General features: G+C 39.3%; 1 protein-coding gene across 1 annotated transcript in view; it reads right to left on the minus strand.

Moving 5' to 3' along the window:
- Positions 1 to 15,011, minus strand: part of LOC145983708 (inositol-pentakisphosphate 2-kinase-like) — a 325,632-nt gene extending 310,621 nt beyond the window's left edge. Inside the window, exon 1 of the mRNA XM_083116761.1 lies at positions 14,986 to 15,011. The gene's annotated coding sequence lies outside the window, so the exon portion shown is untranslated. The remainder of the gene's footprint in view (positions 1 to 14,985) is intronic.
- Positions 15,012 to 24,806: the final 9,795 nt, after the last annotated feature.

Raw genomic sequence — 24,806 nt, forward strand, 5'->3', positions numbered from 1 at the left:
ATTGCATATTCAGTTAATTAAAATCACCGTACCAATGACACATTACTACTTTAAATGAACACGTCTTTATAGATTCTTATCAGGATTTTCAGTTACAGGTTGCAATTATTTAACTTTCAACAAAAAAATCTTAGTTCCCCCTTAGCGTTAAATTCTGGTACCCTGTCGTAGACATTCGTAGGCTGAAAACTCTCTTTAACAACAAGTATTAAATCCCTTTGGGTAATAGACATAACTGATTGTTAACCATTACAATCAAACTTCATAAAATTCACATTGAGTAGATAAGCAACTAATTAGAATACTCGTGACCTCCAGGTTCCTTACTAGCCTGCCTGTAACATCGTTCTACGAGCCTAATTCCTATTTGCTTCCTCTTTGCCTACTCTTCTATTTGCCTATTCGTCGATTATTCGGGCCTACTTTTTATACCCCTACTTGTCTATTCACATACTCGTCGATTATTCGGCGTACTTTTTTACTTGCCTACTTATTTTATTTGCCTACTCGTCGCTTGTTCGGGCAACTTTTTATATGCCTACAATTTATTCGCCTACTCGTCGAATGTTCGGGCAACATTTTTACTTGCCTACTTTTTTGCCTACTCGTCGAATGTTCGGGCGCCATATTTTGTCACGGGCTGCTAATTTAATAAATAAACTAATTAACTCAACTAACTCAACTGAGCTGAGCTTAGCAACGCAACATCGAAGAATCGCTCGCCTCACCTGCTGGGCGAACTAAACATTACATGAAATATAATACGGTCAGGATAAGTGCCTAACAGTCGGAGTTACCAAGAATAAACCTAGGAGGATTTGATTTTAAATACCTGAAATGACGTTACATAATACTACGGTGTTTCTGAATATACACATATATTAAAGCACAGATAAATACACATTACATCTTGCCCTCTTTCACTCGATCTCACATTCATACTCTCATTCCATGGCATATGGCGACAATATGACAATTACAAAGGTTAGATTAATTACTACTTTGACCATACTCTTGCTATGTCTTGGCTACATTGCCGTTTACAATTTACCGTTTAGGATTTTAAGTATAAATTGAATAATTGTTCCTTGTGCGAACTCCTTCTATTTTTTTCCGAAGGTATAAATATATTTCATGAACTATCGTTTGCGGCTAACATTAACTCTCATCTTTAACATTTGATTACTCCGCCGGAAAACAGATGTCTAGGGATGCCATAGCACTGATTTAAGTTAAGCAATGATTTGATTTACGCAGATTCGCGGTAGATTGTCGTCATCTCTCTCACACACGCACATGGTTGGATCTTACCTTCGCTGCATTCCCTCTGACCTGGGTTGGGTGAAAGTGGTCCTACAGTTTTGGAAGGCCTCCCCACACTCCATCGTTGCACCTCGCGGTTATCCTGGTTGGCGAAAGTGGATCAGTCGGCGGCTCCATCTGGCCTCATCGGATCCTGGCTTCACTCGTTCACTGTCGACTCCATACGACAACTTGCGCAATAATAGGTCAGTTCTTCGCGGTCACTCGTAAGTACAGATACGTGACTTGGGCGACGAGACGAACATACGCGATTAGCCATTCGCGGTTTCACATGGATATCAAATGTTATTAACTTTCACTACTTAGGACGTTGTTTCGGACGATTGACACGGGTGGACGTGTCTGGCGTTATTCTCACATAACCACACGTATGTGCACGGATGCGTTGACGGCAAGGGGAGGACGACCCCCTGGTTCTATATTCTGCTCTACTCCATGGCTCTGAAACACTCACTCGAGGAAAAACAAATCCAGACCTCGAGTCTGCTTGCAACTCGCAGCTCGGTCGTGCGTAGCTCACACTCCGGTGGCGATTCTAGGCAAAACTGTGTAAAACTGTTTCAAATCATCCCTTTTATTCCAGATTTGAACGTAGTGACGCGCTACCCTCTATGATCAGGTGCTTGTTTATTGTTTCTGGTGCTTTGACCGTTGTCCTCCTATCCTGGTCAATGCTCACTCCGGTCCTTAACCTTTGGTAGCAGCCCCTCGCGCAGAGATTAGGCTAACTCTTCCTCCATTGTAGTCAGTCACGAAAAGCAAAGGCATCTCAGTAGGGTAGCTTCTCCCTTTCAATTCAGCGATGAATCTTTAATAATTCATAACTCCCGTATTTCTGTTCTGATTAGGCTCAAATCTTGGAATCAGTACTTTCATGATGTGTTCTTCCGCTGGTTGAAATCTCATCAAATTCGGTCCATTGGTTTAGAAGTTGCATTTTTCTTGTTATTCCCATAAGAATGCATGTAAATCCGAATTCGGGCGAAAAGCAAGCTAGTGCTGGCTAAGACAGTTCGCTAGACACCTGTATTCGCGACGGATATTAATAATACCAATTGCAATTAATTCCTACTAACGGGCAATTAGATTAATTACTTGTCACTCAATATTTGATCGTTATAATGTTACTTTTCCTATCCTCTCTATTCTTCGTGTCTCACAATCAGTTATCTCAACGCTAAAATACCTTCTCGTCCTCCTCCGTGGGGTCTAAGGCACCTTGCTTTGGACGGCGGCTGCGGGACGGCATGGGTTCGATCCCGGGTTCAGTCTCCGGGAATTTTCGGTTTGTGTATAGGGCCGGTGGCAACCCACCATCGTGAGGAAATTGGGGAGCTTCGAATGAGTAAGCGTAATCGGTCGCGGATACCTACTATAACGGCTGGGGATACGTCGGGCTGAACCCCCGACTATTCCAATATTGGTTGAAGATCACGCTTAGAGGTGACGAAGGAAAGCGTTTGAGGGAGACCGGCAGTCGGTAGGTACACCAAGGCCCCTTCATGGGCTGTTACGCACAGGATTTTTTAAAATACCTTCTCATACTTCGTATATACCTTCTAAATCTACTCACAGAGCCAAATAACTTAACTTCTTGTGTCAGGAGAGTAGGATTTTTGTATTATTTTACGAGTACCCAAAACGTCTTGGTCAATTGAAGTATTCGATGAGACTAAATATATCCGTTAACAGCTGAAACATAAATTACTTTCCTGTTAGTCAATCTCACTGCGCGTGACAACAGTTCAGTAATAAAATCAAGGACAAACAGTCCAACCCTACATTCAAAGTTTATAGCCTTGCACAATGGTAGGATTTCATCATACTTCGCTCACTGTTTCCTTATTGGAAACTAATGGATGCATAGTGTGACTAGAGATGAGTTGGTTCGTGTTTGGGCGAATTTTCATTGCTTCAGTAAACTACACATCTACGTTTCCCATTCATTTTCCTGATGAGAGTGATTTAGTTAATGTCGCTTATCTGTAAGTTCAGGTTAACCGAGACAACGTACAAGGGGGGTGATGAATCGAAAGGACAAGGAGATGAGAATTTTTAAATATATCACCCATCATTCGCCTTGGGTGACTGAAAAAATCTCAAGCCTGACTAGAATTTGAACCTCCAAAACAAGGAGTCTGACACCACCTAAACTTATTGCGTCCTAACATAGGCCATACTATTGTTCATACGTTCCAACGAATGTTCAAACTACAGTTTTCTATGTCTTGTCTATACCTTGCGCTAATCCATACATTCTCACCCCCAGCTGGAGAGATATAGATAATTCCCCGTTGCAGAGATATAGAGAATGTACCAAAAAGTCGAAAATTACAATTGTATTCGCGACACGCGAAAGCATCATGTCTAAACATCGCTACGTACATAAACACGTGTCCCTAAGCGTTATTAATATACCTAGTAAGTGCAAGTCTTTGGTTCGATAACAGATTACAATGGTTCAGATTTCACTTTACACGGTTGCCTTGTAATAGTCTGAGTTTGAGTTTTTGTTTTAAGTCCACTATATGTACAGACAGGCTAGTCGGTACTGGACCTACAGTTTAAAGTGGGATCCGAACTACTATGTGCCTGCACCGGGTATCGAACCCGGGATCTCTTGATATGGCCTTATAATAAGATTCGTAACAACTGCTCCAAATACTTTTTTCTTTATCATATTCTGGCCTCTGGTGTCTCAGCTTTTATAAAACTGCATTTATTTTCAATCATATTGATCTAACTTCAGCCAGGCTTTTCCTAGTGGTCTGTTTTTAACACCTGTAGGGGTTGAAATATGGGTTGTTTCACGTCAACATAAAAAAAAGGGACGCAAGCAGAAAACAATAAATGTTGAAAATGCGAAAGTAAGTAGGAGTTTTGATTCTGATTTGCACGAAATAACACTCTACAAAATTCTTGAAGAATGGACGCGCCCACTGATATAGGCTGGCTCTACTGAACGATTATATTGAGTGCCGGAGAACCTTTTAACCCCCAAAGTGTGCGTGTAGCAACGGAGGAGGAATTCCACTCTCTGGTTTCTGTATTCTCCCTGTGGCTGCTAATTTTTGGTACTTGTGGGGAAACTATGGATGTAAAGATCGAAAATGCCGGCATATGCGCCATGCCTCGCCGTCTAAAAGTCACACGCTATCTCGGCCCCGAGCTAAACTGAACGCACTGCATAATTTATGTAATACATCCATGCTTCAAGAGCAGTTACTTGAATTTCCCGTTACTGGAAATTTTCAAACCACTCTGTGTGTCTGCCCTTCTCTTAGAAGCCTGTTCCTGTATCGTCTGACAGGCATTAGAAATGTATTAATGTTTAGGTTTCCTCGTTTTAGAAAGCAAAGCGAAGACAAAAATTACTATGGCACTGTTACCTTAAGCTTTTCTTTTTTAACCTAAAGGTAAACCTAAGAATTTCATTTTCCTTACTTCATCAATACAACAATTTCTGTCAGTCACTTCAGTGCCCGCGAAAAACAGCCACGTCACAATCAATAAATAAGACAACAAAGTGAAAGGGAGGTTACGTTGGAGCTGACCCCAACTCGGTGCATTAAGCAGCACAAGAAGTGCGGAGGAAATAAGGCGCAGTACCATGCAAGTCAATCTATTCACGGTCTGTTGATTGACCCTCATTCAAGACAATGGTACTCTCGGTATTAGCTTCCACCGTTCAACACATTTACTGCTTTCCATGGTCACCAAGCGGAGAAAAGGTCGAATTTCAACAAGACTGCAATTGAGCTTGGTCATTTTTTCTGCTACGCAATTACCTTCGGAAGGATGCAATAATTTCTATGATATTGTCTGTAGTACTATCACCTTCCACAAGAGTATGAAAAGGATATGTCAGTGTTGAAATTCCCAGTTGTCTACGAGTATGACAAGTAGCAGATCAACTTGCTTTTTACGTAAGACAAACCTTAAATATGTAGGCGTTTTAGCACATTGTATCTAGCCAATTAAGTAAATTCATACCAGCATGGCAGTGGACGTTCGCAAGTGGTTAAACGGGTCTTGGTGCATAGCATATTTGTAAAGACTGTCGCAGTATAATATAGGGGCTCGATTCCCACGGCAGTTAAAATTTAGTATTACGAATCCCACTTCAAAGTTTAGGTTCAGTCCAGGATCGCTTGTTAATTCCCATCACGACCGTAAACCAGACAGTTAGAAAACCAGACATAAAATACATATTCAATACAAATATAGATACATGCACATATTTTCCTGCCAATTATTGGTAATATCCACTTTAGGAAGATATGTGTTTACATGACGAATGAATTCCCATGTTTGGATGATAGCTGAAAAAGTTCTCCCTGCACACTGCACTGGAAAAATATAACTCCACACATTTTCGATCTCAGCAAAAAAGGAAGTAGAATCCAACCACCTTTACCACCAGGATCACACTCTAAAAACCCACTGATGAGAGGCGGGTGAGCCTCCGAGCCGCTTTGTAGGGATATTAACTGGAAAATGATGACCTGAGATCAACCTTCCCGAGAATCGAAATCGTGTCTTCCGTGTGAGGGTAAGTACCCTTGTGCACACATGCCATGAAGGCAAACAGGGTGATGTGGAGGTACAGCTCCACATATTCTTGGTCTCGGCCATGGTTTGGATGATGTGGTAGCATCACGCCCGGCCGACTTTACCCAGGGTACCCGTTGATACGAGGCTGGGTGGGCCTCAGAGCCGCGCTCATTATAATTTAGATGATTTTTTATAAAACAAACAAAGCCACATATTTCATAACTCCTATTCTTTTCCATAACTGTGCAAAATTCAATTTACATTTTTACCCCCAAAACGGGTGTAAAAAAGGGCACTGAAATAATTGTTTGGGCGTCGAGTGGGCGTACCTTAGAAAATAATTGAAACTAAGAACTTCTCATTGCAGTTGCATTCGATTGGTTTTCTGCTTCTCTTCAAAAACAGATTGTTGTGCTCTTATCATTTGAGACGTCTTTCTTGGCGAAGGAATATGCTGATAGTCTTATAGTTGTAACTAAGTTCCATCCGTCTCTGGGTTAGTGCTAACATTCCTGCAGTTTTATGTGCTATTTTATAGCCAACAGCTTTTATCGCGTTCACACGCTTGGTTTTTTATTAGGTGACACAACGCATTCAGAAGCTCCTTGGTGGTGATCCTTCGGCTATTATGATTTGCTTCATCACCACCATACAATAATGTATGTCACGAACTCAATATACACGAGAGTATCGGAATGGAGGTTTGACCATTGCTTCCACTGCTACTTTGGCCAATAACGTGGCATTAGTGGTTATTGGATTCCTCGAAAGGCTTGGCGAGCAGGTGCAACTGCATTTGGTTGTGCCTGGTTTCTTGTTGTTCCAAGGCTACCAGCAGGATTTCCTTTGAACTTTCTTTGGGCTCAGCTGGAAGGATATAAACATTACCCGCAACGATAAACAAAGAGGGGTAAAACATCAGAAGAAAAGGAAGAAAACACCCCACCCGTTGGTGCAGTTCTCGTCCCCCCCCCCCAACTGCCGCCAGTGGTCTAAAAGGATTGAGTAACACGGTCTGCTGTGACAAGCCGGAGGAACACGAACTCGAGATGCTTAACGCATGTGCGTGCGAGAAACCAGTTTTTGTTCGTCTCGTGGAAAGATCTCGAGATGACTCGCGCAGCCTTCATGCTAGGGATTGCGACATCTCTCCCCGCGTTGGGTGAACTGAGAGATTGCGTCCTTGTTCCATTTCCAGCTCCGCAGAGAACCTCGACCGCACATTTACCCACAAGCAGCACACACTAACGTTCGAATTTGGTCGCGCTGTGCAAGAATCCTCCAAACCTGATTCCACTCCAACTGCATCATGAGAACAATCTTCGGCGCTCTCGGACATTTACTGAAAACAGCGAATGAACTTGGAAATGCTACCTAAATATCCACTATTAGAACTAAATGGAAGAAACCTTATTAAAACTCTATGTTTCTAGTGAACGTGTGTAAAGATAAGACAAGAAAATCTTCTTTCGAGCTTCTTTCAACCGGGTGTTCCATTCCAGGAAAGGGGAAATTGATTCTACGACTACTTTCTAGCGTCTTTCTTTACCTTTTTGAATCACCTTGGTAATTTAGCAGCATGAACAAGAAGAGAAAAAGAAAGAAACAAACAGCAACAAATAAAAATCAAACCAAGAGAAAACGACATTCAACGTTTCCGACAAGAAAATCCTAAACTTTTAAATGCTCTTCCATATTCACCGAAAATATTTGTTGCGGAGTGGTTAGCACAGCGCGCGACGACTTCAGAAATCACGGGTTCGATTCCCGGTGTAGGCATGGGTGTTCCTTGCGAGTGTCCCTTCATCAATTTCACCATATCATCACTCATCCTCATCGTAGTGATTAGCCAAAATTGGCAGAAAGCGACTTTAAATAAAACAAATCAACTTAAATAAAACCAAAAACAAAGTACACACTTGCAAAAACTATATATATATCTCAGTTTGTTACCGTTAATTATATTTGTTAGTGTTATGTACAGTCACCGGCAATATAAATGGGACACCTAGATCCTGAATACTTGCTTCCTTCAAGGCGTTATGTGTGTTGCCTACCTCCACGGCGGTGCTAGAAGTTGCCATTGAAAAATTTGCTAGTAAAATCCACTTATCGCCGTAGAGTTAGGCAACATAAGTAACGCCTTGCAGGGAAGGGAGCATTTCAGGATCTAGGTGATTCATTTTTACTGCTGGTGATTGTACGTACACGTGTGAATATATGCTGACATCAGGACTTGACACAAGTAACTTTTATGGTAGGATACTATGTCCACAACTCTATTCTGTGCCTCTTCTGGTTTCAAAGAAAACTAGCATTGACATAACCTCTTCCTACTTCTACATCTTCAAACTATGATTGCAGAAGAGTATGCGTCGGACTGCCACGCGTGGGACCCCGGTTCGATTTCTGGGGTGGTTGATCTCGGGTGAAAAAATTTCGGACAATGTCCCTGCATGGGCAACCATGTGGTGATCAGGGCGTGGCGGTGATCATATTACCTCAAATATGACGGAGATGTGTGGGGCCTTTTCCGCATATCTCCTATGTGCCTTCATTGCAAGACCAATGCACGTGGAATAGCTTTACCTTTTATCAACCAATACAGAAGGCTATATTGTGCACGAGGATAATTTAAGTTGCGTAAATTTTATAAGAGTCCAGTCACCGAACGCTCAAAAAGAAGCGATTCCATTAATTACTTTAATTTACACACTCGCAGGAAACCAGAAGACAATTACGTACTCGATAAGGACGCGTTTTGTCAGATTTGGTCAAAATCTACACATTTACAAACCTGAACTGAAATTACATGCTAAAAACAGTCTTGAGCGAAAATAGCGAAAATAAGTTTATTAAGTATACTTTGTGACAAATATGTTCTGCGGAGCCTGCCGGATGGTAATGTCGTCGCTTTGTAATCAAGGGGTACCGGGTTCGATATCCGGTAGAGGCACATAGTGGTTCGAAGCCTACTTTAAAACTGTAGATCCAGTCCCGATTAGTCTTTCTGTGCATAAAATGGGCTTAAAACAAAAACTTAAATATGTTCCGCCATCGGGAAACATTAGCGGGAGGTACAATGCAAATAGAATGCGATAACAAAGTGGAGAAAACCATGTATGCTGAGATGATATAGTTAAAAGTGACGTTGAGTTTCATGGTCAGCCTGACAGTTAATGTGTTACTAATATGGATTTGAGCGAGTTGAGTATTTCGAATCTCAGTTAACTTAAAAGATTTTTTGATTCTACCCTGTGCATAACATGCACTTAGAAACAGAAAAACATCTTCTGTTTTAAACATAGCAGTATGATGAATGCTAAATTTAAATTCAAGTTGAAACTGAAATCCCACAACATATTGTAAAGTATGATTGTAATTTACGTAGTTTCCAAATTGGATGAAACCCGATATTCATTGACTACAACGACTAGCTTATCGACGAGGCAGTTAATACCAATACGCCAAGAATAACACTATAACTACAATAATGGCCCATAGGCGCACATAAATTGCCAGTTACCAATGATCTGTTCGTCCCACTACCGTGGCAAAACACAATTTGGATGTAGAAAGATGCAGTTAAGGTGTGGAAAAAATATTTGGCAAACCGGCTAAGGAAAGATTAATGATCGTTACGCTTCAGTGCCTAACTAGTATTGCAACATGTAATCAGTGCTTCCTCAGAAAGTTGTTCAAGGTGTTAACACACGTTAGACATAAGCAATGCTTTTTTCATTCCTCGGGGCAAAATTTCTTTGCCCCTAATGATCTTGTCGTGAAATACAAAATTTAAAATATTATAATGCAAGTACCATATTTAATAACCTAGTCCGTTCCCATTCACAGCGCTAGGACAGAGACTAGCACATTCAAAATTAATCTATGAAATTGGCACTGCAAACTTTAGTTCAAAGATCGAACGACATCGGAAATCTCTCCAATAACGCAGCGGTTGACGTTAAAAGCCTTCAGGCAAAGATTCCATCTATCGTTTCCTGGTCGGCTTCAAGTTTGATTCGATTTGATCCAACAAAACTACAGTTGCAAACCTGGCGTCGTAGCGCGCTGTGCTAACCACCCCGCTACGGAGGCCGGCCCAAGCAAACACGACCCCATTGTGAGTAATAAAAATGAATAACATGTATGATACCCGAAATAACAAATGGTAGCATTTTACAATTACTTTCGAATACGAAATTCGGAGCATTTTTATGGCAACATTTTTGTTATCTCGTAGATTAACGAACTTCGTTAGTTGGGCAGATAAAGTGCGAAGAGAGCTGAACAACTTGGCAACAACAGCAGATGATGCTGATGGAACAAAATTAACATTCATATATTAAGCAATACAAATAAAATACCTATCAGTTAAAACATATTAACACATGGTTAAAATTACACGACTACTTTTACAAACTATTCTCACACCATATTTATATGCTCAAGGCCTTTATCCAAACTAAATGCAAATAATAGGAGGTGTGGCAGCAACATTTTGAAGCGACCTGTAGTACAAACGCTATCCTTCAGTCCCAAGTAATATTTCTTTAATGGTCGCAGAGGTTCCCGTATTAGATGCACTCAATTAGGTCTATACAGAAGCAAATTTTCTGCCATGTCATTGATTTACTTGTCCTGTCCAGCACCCTTTCAACATTCATGGAAATCGATGTCGTGGGTCTCACAACGTCATTCCCTCAGTCATGTAACATAAATATACATCAAACACTTAAACACGAACAGTTGTTTGAACAAACGTTTTACTCAGCAACTACTTATTATAAGACAATTTTAACGATCGAAGAATGTCCCATTCCTAAGGCAAAATATTTAAAACCGGCCAACAAATATATACCATGCCAATCTAATTTCAGTTTGAATGAAGCAACATTTGAATTATTGTGATCACAATACTGCACTGAAAGACGCAAAAATGTTAAGAATTTGATTTGTTGATAGATCATCATCATGAAGTGGTGAACTAATATTACAAAGTGAAATTTTACTCATACTTATGGGAGAAAATTTTAAAAGTAATCTACCAAATATAGTACTGTCCAGGAAATCCATAAGTGTATATGATTGTACAGTCACGGACACTTCTGGGTTGGAACAATCTCATTGACTTTCAATGGGATCATTACAACCAAGGTGTGTCCGTGACTGTACCAATCACAATTGGCCCGTATCTCTCTCTCTCTCTCTCTCTAGAGTAGAGAGAAAAAGAGATGGACTAATTGTGATGGTACAATCTGGGTGCGCCAATGACAAAAATGATAACTTTCTGTTTTAAAACTATTCATGCACAATGACAGCGATCGTATTCATGTTGCAGCTCTGGTTCAATGTATGATACCGTTAAAAACAAAAAGTTCGTTCAAGTTAATTTTGCGAAGTCTCCACTAATATGGGCGAAGTTTGAGATATTCCAAACTTTAATAGAAATGTTTTCTATGCATCTTTGAACAAAGAAATAAGGAAGTGTTTTGTGTGGAGTGCAATATTGTACTCCACGTGGGGCTCGACAAAAGCTAAAATCTGAGATAACATTGAGAATTTGAAGGTCGAAAGGAAACCAAAATGGAAGAAGGAAAATATAAATGTTGTGAAAAGGAAGAAAAGAAAGAGGAAAACAACATGATGGAGAAGTTGCAAAAGATGATGATAAATATGGAATATAACAATAGAAATATGATAATGGAAATGAAAGAAGAAATGAAGTAAGATAATCAAAAAATGATGCAAGATTACTGCAGAGAAGGATGTATGATCGTGGAAGTTCACGGAAGAGAAAGTAGTAGAATAATAGAAGATAGAAGTAGAATGGTAAAAGATTACTGCAGAGAAAGGAGCAGAATAGTAGAAGATAGTGAGAGAGAAATGAAAGAGAAGATGAAAGAAAATAGCGGAAAATTAGAAGAAAGGATTGTAATCCGAGAAGAAAATATATATATATATATATATATATATGCAGATAAAGGGTTGTCATCCAAGAAGAATACATGCATGTAGATGCAAGCCAAAAATCTTAAGCAGAAGAAGCCTCCAGAAGAAGAAACTGAGTAGTCCATAGAAGAAGAAGCCTGTGGAATCCCATGTACGAAAGAATATATATATACACACACACATACACACACATATTTAGAAGAAGCAGCAGCAACCTGGACGATGTGAAGGAGCAAGTCAATGAGACTATAATAATTAGAAACATGGTTATGGTGAAGAACGGAACGAGTAAAATGGCCAGTCAAATTAGCCTGGAGGGAGTTTGTACAAAAAAGAACAATAGATAATCAGGAAGAGGAAAAGAATCTGGTTGTAACATTGGATACGCAGAAATTGCCTACTAAAGGATCCACGTTGAAATGTATTAAGCTAAAGATTGCAATGGACAATGAAGGAATCAACGAACAACTTTAAAAGCAATTCTATTGGTAAAATTATCCGTTCAGTAACAATTTATTTCATTGAATCTCAAGTTATGAAAATTGAATTTCAGCTTACAAAACCTGAATCAATTAATTTCCCACTCTGGATACATCATCAATAAGGACTCTGAAACATTTTAAATGTCATTATGGTAAGATATGATATGACGGCCAAGTTATGTTGAGATTATTCCAGTTTATTCAGTAAAAAGTCACCTCTGATAAAATTTGCTCATTCAGTTCAAAATAAAAATCTGTCTAAATGTCAGCCCACATAGATATCTTATAATCTCCGAAATATGTATTGACCATAAGCATATAATTTGTTGTCGTATAACGTTAAACAAATATAAAAAATGTGGAGTTTCCTGTTTCTGTTACAGTATATACGAATTGATTAGATTGACTGATTGATTTGCTTTATTTTACTCCGCTTTAGTGCCATTTTTGGCTAATTTGCGAAGATGGGGATGAGTGATATGATGAAATTGATTAATGGACACTCACAAACATCCATGCTCAGGCCGGGATTCGAACCCGGGACCAATTGATTACATTACAGTCTAATCCCCAGTTTGATATGCAATGCAGAGTTCAATTCACCCCATAGTTGGATATGCGTTTACAGTGTGTAAACGCGATGTGTTCCATGGTGATCTGAGAAATGGATACAAACGTGGAAGTCAAGAGAGAGGAGGAGAGAAAAGTAGAGAGAGGGGAGGTCTCTCTTCTATCTCTTTCCCTCTGTTTGGAATACTTCGTAACTCACATGTGCAGTGCAGACAGACATTCCAAGCGTTACTTTTAGCGATCATATTCTTAACGACCATTGTTTACAACAATAGTAATACATTCTCCGACCTTCTGGGCAGAGTGGTTAACACAGCGCGCTACAACGCCAGGGTTCCCAGGTTCGAATCCTGGGTAAGACATGAATGTATGCGGTCCAAAATGAGAGAAATTGAGGATATTGAGTAAAAACTGCTATGAGAAAAACAGAGTAAAAGGGAATGAAGGGGGAAACTACCGCTTAGGGTTTTTCCTTATTTAAAAAAAAAAAATCCCGATCTGAGCATTGGTGTTCCGCGAGTGTCCCTTCCTCAATTTCATCCTATCGTCGCTCATCCTCATCAACGCGTTTAGCCAAAAGTGGTAAAAAGCGACGCTAAATAACAAAAATCAAATTAAGATATAATTTGTGTACCTTTTAAATACATACATCAAAGTTTATCACTGCGGTGATTGCTGAGTGGTCGACATCTATTTCGATTGCTGACTGGATTAGTGACGTATGAAATAACAGAGTTCACTTATTTGGCAACTATTTAGCGTTGCATTGATCTCTCAGCCCACCCCATTACACCTGAGACTTCCAACAGCTTCTCAGATACCGATGGGCCATTTTAAGTAGATGATGGCACACGTAGGAACATTTTTAATGTAATCGTGGAGAATTTCAAAATTTACTTAAATACATTACAGCATGAGAGCCTATGTTTACATACGTACAAAGACATTGCAAATACTACAATTCAGTCCTAACGATTATATCATTGTCAGCAACTTTCAGGAAACAAATCTTAACTTCTCCACATGCAACAAACACCAAAGCAGTATCTCGCTTCGTTCACGTAAACTGTATTAACGTGAACACAAAGGCACGAATCGTACATTTACTTATTATCTTCCCATCTGTTGCATTTACTCTGACGCAGAGTAAAGGGAAGTGATGCTGCACGCGCTTCTTCTCGTCATGCGATCCACTATCTTTGTTTTCCTCCCGCCCCATCCCATGTTTCTTTCCACCATTAGGTTTCATCAGTGAAGATGTCTTCGTGAAGCACTACAGCTTTGGCGTGCAGCTGTTTATATCTTTGTGAACGAGGGAAAAATGTGGAAGAGCATTTCAGCTCTTCTGTCTTCCCGCAGCAATCACACTGCCTGCAATTGGGAGTTCGTTTCAAAGTGATTTAGCATCAAAATGGTTTATAAGCTCATTGTACGTACAACACGATCCTACGCGAATTCCCATGGGAAAGTCGTATCGATTCCTACCACATCGTTCGAAAGGGGAAATGAAAAACCGAACCAAAATTTTCGCGTAGCATAAACGTGGATAAATGGTTTGCGCCCGAACCTTGTGGTATAGTTGTTAACGTGACGTGAATAAAAGGGTTTTGGCATTGAATCCCATGCAAGGCCTAAATATAAAAGGTGCTTTCGTCCGCTTATAATCATTGAGCTCTACCGGCACAGAGAAAATAACAATAATACCTACTGCAAAATAGTTGATATTTGACAACGCTCGAACCAAAATGTTCTTACTCAAAACATCCAGCCGAACTCCGTGGCGAATGGTTAGCACACCACGCTACGACGCTAGAGGTCCTGGGTTCGAATTCCGGCCTGGGCATGGGTGTTCTTTGTATGTGTCCCTTCATCAGCTTCATCACATCATCACTCATCTTCATCTTCGTGATTAGCCAAAAAGTGGCAGAAAAGCGAAATAAAGTAAACCAGATCAATCAATCAAAATAACCAGATGTGTCCTGATCGACAGCGTTTGTTTCCAAGCACACTTCTCTACCCCTCCTGAGCTTGCAACTTCTAACGAAATCTATGATTTTAGTATCACAAATTTATGGTTTGAGATTATTCACAAGAATATACACACATAATTAAGTATTTTTGCATTGGAGTCTCTTGAGAGTCTTAGGAGCAGTCCACACCAAAGGCTTCTGATACAATCTCGTGAATGAAAAAAAATTATCCTTTTCCTTCACCTCGAGATTTCATACAACCGAGCCAACTTCTGTGGCGGAGTGGTTAGCACGAGCTGGCCATTGTGGAGGTGATGTCATCAGCACCACGCTTCGGCCGCCTTAAACCCCCCCGGTGTTGGCCACAGGTACTCATTGATTTCAGGCTGGGTGAGCCCCAGAGCCGCTTAATGTTGGGACAAGGCCTGGAAAAGAACAAAATAATGATATTGCAGGGCCGGCATTAAAGGGTGCTCTTCGAAAAAAAATGATCTGGGAATGGAAGAAAAAATTAGGAAATTCATTGACCAATTGCAAAATGGAAGAAGAATTGATCCCTCCATATTAATTGAATAAGTAAGAATTACACGTTTGCCCTGCATATTCCCTTCGTGTGCTCATAACTTGTCGTGTACTATCAATTATATCAATACGTATCAATATGAATTCGATATTGATACGTAAATTTAAGTACTACGCCAAAAATTATGAAACGGCAGTGAGCTTATAACTTACGAAAGCAATGCTCCATCCTGGAAGTTGTGAATTTTGTTTGTGAAGCATTTTTACAGAATGTAACATGAAAGGATTGAATGCATTAAATAAAAAAAAATGGGCACTTAGGCCCAGTCACATTACAGGGGTCCACGGCCTTTACCATAACTAAAAACCATATTTCCGTCTGAAGACTAAAATCTCCATATTCTTATGAGTAGTAAAAGCTGAGGCAGTGAAGGGGCACTTATCACACATAAGGATATAACACAGGACAACGCACAACCTATGATTTTGATTTCTTTTATTTTACTTGCCTTTCCAGTAATTTTTGGTTAATTGCGAAGATCGGGATGAATGGTGATAAGATAAAATGGATGAAGGGACAATCACAAACATACACAGACAGAACAAACTGGACAGAACTAGCTAGCCTGCAACAATGCAGTTACCAGCATGTACTACGTGGAAGAAGATTGACACCATATGCAACAGGTACTAATGTTATGTAGTGTATATTGTCTATCAGTCAATGGCGCGCCCAGGATTTTCGTTATGGGGTGATGTACTTATTTAGTAGCGAGTCCTACATTTTTCCTTCTTTTCTTCTGCATTTAACTTTATTTTAGGATTACTGAGTCAAATGGGGGATGGTGTTACGATCTCACCAATTTCCCTTGAGCACATCATTGCTTTCAGTCTAATATGTGTGTGACAAAATAATGAGAAAAGAACATTAATAAAACCAGGTAATAAAAATTACGTTAGCTTTATCGTGAAGGCATTTTCAAATTTCCATGTTTTTGCACATTAGTCGTTCCGGCCCAGATCATTCAATTTGAGTTACTGCATTGAGTGAAATTAAGAAATGTAAATAAATGTAAATAAAAATTACGTAGTGGTTTAATATTAGAGAAGAAGGTCTAAATATGGGCTTCGAAGTTATCAGCGCTCCCGGGTGCTGCAGCCTGGCAGAGGCTATGGGAACTGGTTATCTGTCAAGGACAAAGGTTGCGGCGCCAATTTGCAAGAGAAAGTGGTGGTTAGTTTCGGCCTTGGACGCTGTTATAGAATTGCGACCTCCGAAAACATTTTGCAAGTATGTTTTAACTTAGTGTTTTCTGAATTCTCATCTGCTTTGTATAGGTTATGATATTAGCGGTACATAAAACAAATGTGGGCTTTTATAATGCCATAATTTGTTTGTGAAATATGTACCACAAAGAGCGAAAATAAATTGAAGAAAATAGCGTGATGGTCTAAATATGGGCTATGACATGATGTATGATGTTGAGATCACATTTTCAACAAATATTTGGATGTTTTTCTAAATTTCGATTTTTCCCATTCCGCGAGATTTTCAAAACGACAGATTATTCATAAATATGAATTTTATAATATTTTAGCGATAAATGACTGCTTTTTTTTTTTTAAAAAAAAATGCTTTCTTGTGATATTGCTACTAGCAGCCCATAATTAGACCACAATTTTGAAATACAACATTTTACCATTTTTTGGAAATTTCTATTTTTTTTAAAAAAATGGAGCCCTTCTATACTTTAGCATGCTATTATATTTAAGTAAATAGTTCATAGATATGCATTTTAAAGGCAGGTGCTTGATATATTCATTTTTTCCTCCGAAAATGACAACATAAAAAGGGGGGCCCATATTTAGACCTTTTCCTCTAATATTTTGAATATTAAAATTGCTCTAACTGCAACATTAACTGCTTAATTCTAGGGTGTTCGGAAAAAGGCACATAAGTCACAAACTGCGATTTTCTGTTGCTTTCATTTAAATCACACCGAAACAATTAATAAAAATATTTTAAGTATAATTGCATATTGGGCATGTGTAAAGATTCTAAACAGTGATTATTCAACATGATCATTAGGTCTCTAATGCTTCCTATTAAAATAATAAATATAAATAACTGTCTGCAGCAAAATTGCATTTTTTGACAAGTGTATTTTCACGAACAGCCTAGAATTATTTACCCAGAAAACATCTTACAACGAATGGCACTCTTTCAATGTCATACTTTTAGCAATACTGCCTACATTGGAACAATGCATTTACATCTAAGGCTCGACTGGACCTTTGGCAACTGAATGGTCGAATGTTTTCAAATTTTCCTCTCCATTCGAAAAACCACTGTGATATTCCAAAATCTTAAAAATTACATAGCTTAGAATTCCTTCTAGAGCATTGAAGTGAATTCTCGTGTAGTTTGTTTTCACTGTTATCTACATATTGTCAATAGTTTAATAGACTTACCTAATCGCGAAATTATTGATAATATCTAGATAACAGCGAAAGCAAACTACACGAAAATTGACCTGAATGCTCTAGAAGGAATTCTAAGCTGATGTAATTATTGATATTTTTGGAATATCATAGTGGTCTTTCGAGAGGAGAGGAAAATTTTTAAAAAGTCACCCATTCGGTTGCCAAAGGTCCAGTCGAGCCTTTATGGTAGTCACCGGCAATAAAAATGGGACACTTACAAGTGGGGGCCAAGTCTGGGGAATAGGGTGGGTGATGTACCTTTCTCTCTCTTTCTTCCTTCCTCTGTTTCGAAAAAGAGAGAGAGAGAGAGAGAGAGAGAGAGAGAGAGAGAGAGAGAGAGAGAGAGAGAGAGAGTGTAAGAACATCCTGCAATACTTGCTTCCCTGCATGGAGTTGTGTGTGCTGCCTAACTCTAAGGCGGAGAGCGAGCTTCCCATTGAAGATTTGCTACTGAGGTTCGCTCATCGCCGTAGAGTTACACCACGGATAAGGATATATCTGTGGTTAGACAATACACATAACGCAATGCAGATAAGGACGTGTTTGAAGAAGAGCCTGTTAGGGGGGTGGAAACGTTACGATTTTAGTGTATATTTTTTATGCAATAAATTTTGCTTTGGTCAGCATTTTAATGTTTTATTAACATGGAATCAAAGCTTAACAGTGTTACCATAACATATCTGTAAATAAACGGGTAGCTTACCACAACGACATGTTTAAATAAGTTATTTAGAACAGAAATGTTGGTTTATTCGAAACTTTGAAGAAAAACGATGCATTCTAGTGCGTCTAGTGTTTCCAACGAGACGAGAATCTCTGTCCGTGAACCTTGGTCTATAGTGTCAATTTTCCAGAAGTCGATCTCGTTCTCGGTCTCGTGTCTCCATATCTCGAAGGGTCTTTTTGGTCTCACTTTCGTCTCGACTTTTAAACGGTGGTATATCGGTTTCATGGTCATGTTTAAGCTTAAGTTTGAAGTTAGAGTTCACTTTATGCATATAGGCTAATCGAGTTTCAAGTGAGATTCGAACACCTATGTGCCTCCAATGTCCGTCTTCGTACCATTCCTAGCACTAGCACTTAATGCTAAAAAATGATCTAGAATAATATTGCGAGTCTTTTAGCGTACAAACATCGTATTTATCTTGCCAGCTGGTTCATTACAGGCCGCCATATAAAAAAGAAGGGGAGGGGGCAGTAATGCCCCATTAGCATTCAGGCCTACTAGAACGAGTCTCGGCATTTTGACGCATGTTTATTCCAGCTGGACTGCTATAAACTGATTCTGAAGTTCCTCAGGCTGCCTGTTGCAGTTTCGAGAACAACTCTAGGTGTATTCTACAGATATACAAAACAGGTTTCCTTAATTGGTGACGGAGCTGGTTCAGTCCAGTGTGGGAAGACAACAAGCTGAGCTGTGGTTTGAATGCCGCATCCTCGTTTGCTTAAGGATGGGTCCTTTTCTGATATACTGTGCTGTAAGGAGATAACTAGTATATTGAAACTAAAATAAAGCTCTGATAAACTGAAAGGTGATCATAAAAAATATACATATACTATATTTTTTTCCCCTTTCTAGCTGTGAATAATGCCAAAACATCTAGTATGGCGTGATTCCGGATGGAGATCATGATTCTTCGGAGACAGGCAGAGTACGTATGGTTTGATTTGGATTACGTCACTTTTCTTCCTCTTTGGCTAATCGCGATGATGGAGATAAACTGTGGCAAAATAAAATGAATGAATGGATAATCACAAACATATATGGACGACACAACACGAGCTGGCTACGAGTTCACACGACACAGCCTTCTTATAGTCTGCAAGACAGTGTGTATGAAATTGACTGGTGATAAAAATATAAATGCTACGAAATAGTTAATGAAAGGGTCTATACTCTGTCTCGGATATCTCTGGAGCAAGCGAACGAAAACAAGTCTCTGCGCAAATAGTGACGCGAGTCGGCTCCACCCATGAACACGTGAGAAGGAACGGGATTGCGTGGAGGGGATGAAAGCGACTGCAGTTACCAGCCTTCGCAGCAGCGTGTACTGCTTCGCTCTGCTCATTCGACCCCCCCCCCCCTTTCTCTGCCGCTATGCGCGGCCTTGTTCCAGATATCGTTGAGACAGAGTATAAACAATAAAATTATTTTTTTAAGGGGATTAACTCCGATAATTCCCCCTTAAATATACTATTCATTATCATGAGTACAATCGAAATTTACGTTAATATAATTATAATATTAAAAAATGTTACTGTAATGTTGTTACTTTAAATTGCAATTGCAATTACACGTTACATTCAACATTACTGTGCCCATACAAATGTAATGTTATGTTTGTGGACATTTCCACATTATTGCAATATTGCTTAAATTTGCAATGTTGCCTTGCTACAAGAGTTACCTAACCGTAAGGTATCTGAAAACATGCTAATGGTTGGAATCGTGTAAAATAGAAGTAGTGACATTTAAAAACATATCAAGTACTTTACGCTGAACCTACAGTTTAAGGTCAGATCCGAACTTCTCAAAGAGCTATTTTTGTTTCAGCTAAACAACTGTTTTAGGGGGCAACCCCCCCACTCCCCCTCAAATGTCAAGATGAAGACAAATTGAAGTGGGGATCTTCCCGAAGGGCCACCTCCATTTGAGAATCCGGTGGCATTCTGTTTTGGTGGTGACAGTAATCCGGTGTGATGTTTGTGGTGCAGTGGCAGTAATCAGATGTGAATGGTGTAACCGAACATTATGTTTACATCATTTTTTTAGGAGTACTATTACTGTGACGAATATGTACATTGACACCGTGGAAGCAATAATGGGGGCGGTTTTCAATGTGATGATGGATGGGTGCTGGTATTTACTTTGTGTTGGCAGATCGGTTACCATAACGTTGTTTCGTGTTACTTTCTGGTGGTAATAAATGATTTATACATGCTGCGTATTCATCTATGGAACAATCCTCTTGTGTCCTTGGCTATGGATATCACCTATATGATATCAAGGTCATGCTTGATAGCGTTATGGTTCCCGTGTGCGGCTATTTTGACGCTCGGTTAACCTGCTCTGGTCTATTGTTATGCCCATGTTTTCCGGGAACAACGGTGTCTATGAATTCGGCATCTCTCTACAATTGCACTGCGTTTGGTACTGACAATCCTACAGTTCTGTGCTGTGTGTGTTCCAATTATATGTGTGTGTTCTTCCTATGCTAGATTTACGTGGTTTCGGGGTCAGATCCCCACTTCAATTTATCCTCATCTTGATATTTGAGGAGGGGTTTTACCCCCTAAAACAGTTTTTAGCTGAAACACAAAACACGTATTTCTTCCTTTGGGCCCCTCTATACACCTGCCAAGTTTCATGGAAATCGGAGGGGGACACAGGGGTCAGATCCCCACTTCAATTTGTCCTCATCTTGACATTTGGGGGGGGGGGTCCCCCTAAAACAGTTGTTTAGCCGAAACAGAAAAAACAAGTATTTCTTGCTTTCGGCCCCTCTATACACCTGCCAAGTTTCATGGAAATCGGAGGGGGAAACTTAAATAACCTCCCTTGTTAGTAAGGCAACAAAATGTGGCACTGTGGGCCCATGCGCTACACACATTCTCTGGCATGCATTGGCAGTTTATGTTGTTTCGAATTATGTAATTTATGCAATGCACGGTGAAATTCCTAACTTGTGCCATTTTCTGATGGACAGCCTGATGGTATATTATGTATTTATTTTTCTTTACTATTATTTGCGTTCCTAATTTTTCCTGACTGGCTCGTTTAGTGAATGTAAACTATACTATGAACGGTAGCATTATACGTATTATTATTAATAGTACGTAGTATATTGCCACCGGGTTCGTGTTCGATCTTAGGCTAATCGAGACTGGGCCTGCAGTTTAAAGCGGAATCCGAATCACTTTGTGCCTCCATTGGGTACGTTAAATTCGGGGTTCGAGTCTTGAACTTTCTGAAAGCCATTCATAAGTGTAGTCTAAACATCATTATTCCTCACAGTTGCAATTTTGCAATTAGCCAAAAGTGGCAACAAAAAGAGATGTAAAATAAATATCTAAGCCCATCCTAATAGATTTAGAATGCCTCACATATCTGGTATGAACACTGTAATGCATTTTCTAATATTTTGAACGTTTTCTCATGCCTGCCCGATGGCGTAGTGGTAACGTCGTCTTGTAATCAAGGGGTACCGGGTTGGATACCCGGTGGAGCAACATAGTGGTTTGGATTTCACTTCAAACTGTAGGTTCACTCCCGATTAGGCTATGTGTACATGAAGTGGAATTTAAGCAAAGTCTCAACTCCAGGAGTGCGTTAATGATATGAAGCGAATCACTACAATCAGAAGGAAGCAGGAATGGCAAGTGAGGCGAAAGAGAGATGGCAATACATGGTACTTGAATAACCGTGACAGATGTTCGACGAACAACTGCATTTTCATGCCAGTTACTACAGCACAACTCCAACCGGAAGTAAAACTACTTTTATTACGGAAGCATTTTTTTGTTCTTAAACTCTCAAGTACACAATTTGAACGTAAGAGCCGAGAATACAGATGAGAGCGCACTCCGTGAAAACTGCAACCGCTGCCTTTCTTCAAGGTGACCCACGATGAAGTCGAACCGGTTTGAACAGCCGCGATCTTAGCTCTAGATATACAGCACGACTAAAGAAAACACAAAAACACCCTCACCCGAGGTAGAGAAGACTTCCTTGTAGCCATTTCGAGAAAGCAGCCACGCACCTTCCACATCTTTTGTTCCTTTTAAAACCTGTTTTACAGCTGATGGGCTCTTCGAGTATAGGGTTCAATTAGAGAGCTCGCTTGGCAACTGCCCACGTCTACTTTGGAAGGCTGGAAGCTGGGCTGCTTTGGTGTAACATTTTTCTCGATTCGTACCCTAAAAAAGTATCCTCAAGCGTTTTAGTTTGCCTTTCGGATGACCCAGCTGTTTAGGCGCCTCTTCACTCCAGGCGCTCCTACAAATGCATGCGCAGAAACCACACAATTCCCTACGGTCAGGTTGTGAAAAGGGTGGAATTTTATCGAAGGAATATAAAACTGCTTGGAGCTACTTCTGAACTTAATTCCTAAGATCTGGAGAGATCGTGAATATTGGAATCGTGAAATGTCATGAAAATTTAACTGAAACGTCCAATGCAAATGTAAGCTGTTAAAAAGGAAAAAATATGAAAATCAAAGAAGTCTGAGGCAGCCTTCAATGATCCTTTTCATTATTTACTTTAATCGTTTCGTGATTTCTAAACTCCAACGTTATTACCAGTAGTATTATTACAGTTAACTGTAATTATTAATTACAGTTAACGGTAATAATAATATTATTATATTATTATTACTAATTAATAATTACGCCTCCAAAGTACGATATTTTGACGATATACCATCAAATTCTCGATATTGCCGAGCGTTAAAGCTAGGTTAAATAAAATCATGTTTCTCCACAGTAGTAGTGTCCAGTGTAATTAGTATGTGCTGTATACAGCTGGTTAAACAAAAATTTTGACGATTTTTGATTCCGACGGTCAAAATCACCTATTTATATTAATATTGGGATTGTTTTTCATTTTACGTTGCTCTTCTATACCTCTCATTTAATCTTGAAGATATATACGGAACAAACACAAAAAAACGTCCACTTTTTACTCAAAATTCGGAACTAGTTCACATTCGTGAAATATGACCAAAGGCATACATACCATTCTAGAGACCGGTCCTAGGATAGTGTGGGTTTGCGGAAAATTTGCAGGGATTGCAGAGATTTTGATTTGTAACCATGCAGAATTAATGTAATGATTATAGTAATGTGCAACTATTAAAAACTTTTCTAAAACAGTTTTCGTCTTTTTTTTTTAAAAAAAACAAAATTGTTCCGCATCCGAATGCAAAGTTTTAAAACTTCAAACGTAAGTCACTTTTTTCCTTCATATCATTTATCCTGTCGTAAGTCTTTAGGGCAAGTGCATCTGTTTTAAATCCTTAGGTCAAGGTCCGATGTTACATTCACCCTGCAACACAGAAAGATGTGTCCTGAAACATTGGCGAAAATAATGAAAATATCGCCAAGGCAATATATATCCAGAATATTACTGGTATCGCGATTATGATAATTTATTTGTAATCAGCACTATGCAAAAACAAATATTTTAAAACGCTGCCTCGTAAATTGAAGGAACAGCGTGTCCATGTAGAGGTAGAATACTTGGAAAGTAGACGTGGGCTTCGAACAGGAGAATCCATTTCCTGATTTTTTGTTATCCTAACTCAGGGTCATATCTCAACCACTCTGTACGGACGTGTTGAAATCAAGAACTTTCCACACCGAAGCTCATTGCTGTAACTTTGTCTTGAGTGACACCAATTTTATGCATAAATAATTCTATACCCTTGGACTAAGAAAGAGTGCTTCGTGTTTCTTTTCAAATAACATTTAGGCCAGAAATGTCAAATAAAACAAATCTGGCACAAATGCCATCTAATGATATATGTTTGTGACAGCACATAATATGCGATATCTACTGTATATATCCACAGTATATTTTGTGGACTTCATCAAATGCAATGTATTGCAAACTTTTCGCACATTTTTATTTTTTTTTAAAATGTTGATTTTTATTTTTTAAAAATGTTGATATACCAGTGATAATACAATTAATATACCACTGTCGGTCGATTTTACGTAGCTTTTCTACCTATTAGGTTAATCGCGACGATGAAGATCAATCATGAATGAACTTCGTAACTATTTTCTCTGACCACTGCGTCGTGGAGATGGGTTTGACTCTTTGTCAAGCTGATGCATGAATTGAGAACGTAAAATCTAGTTTTTCAGAATTCGGTACACCATAATGTTTGAGTTACAAGAAGCCGACATATTTCAATTCTTCTCTCTTGCAACTTTTCCGCGTTGAATC

Source organism: Lepisma saccharinum, chromosome 2 (assembly GCF_977018435.1).
Source record: "Lepisma saccharinum chromosome 2, izLepSacc3.1, whole genome shotgun sequence".
NCBI lineage: Eukaryota > Metazoa > Arthropoda > Insecta > Zygentoma > Lepismatidae > Lepisma > Lepisma saccharinum.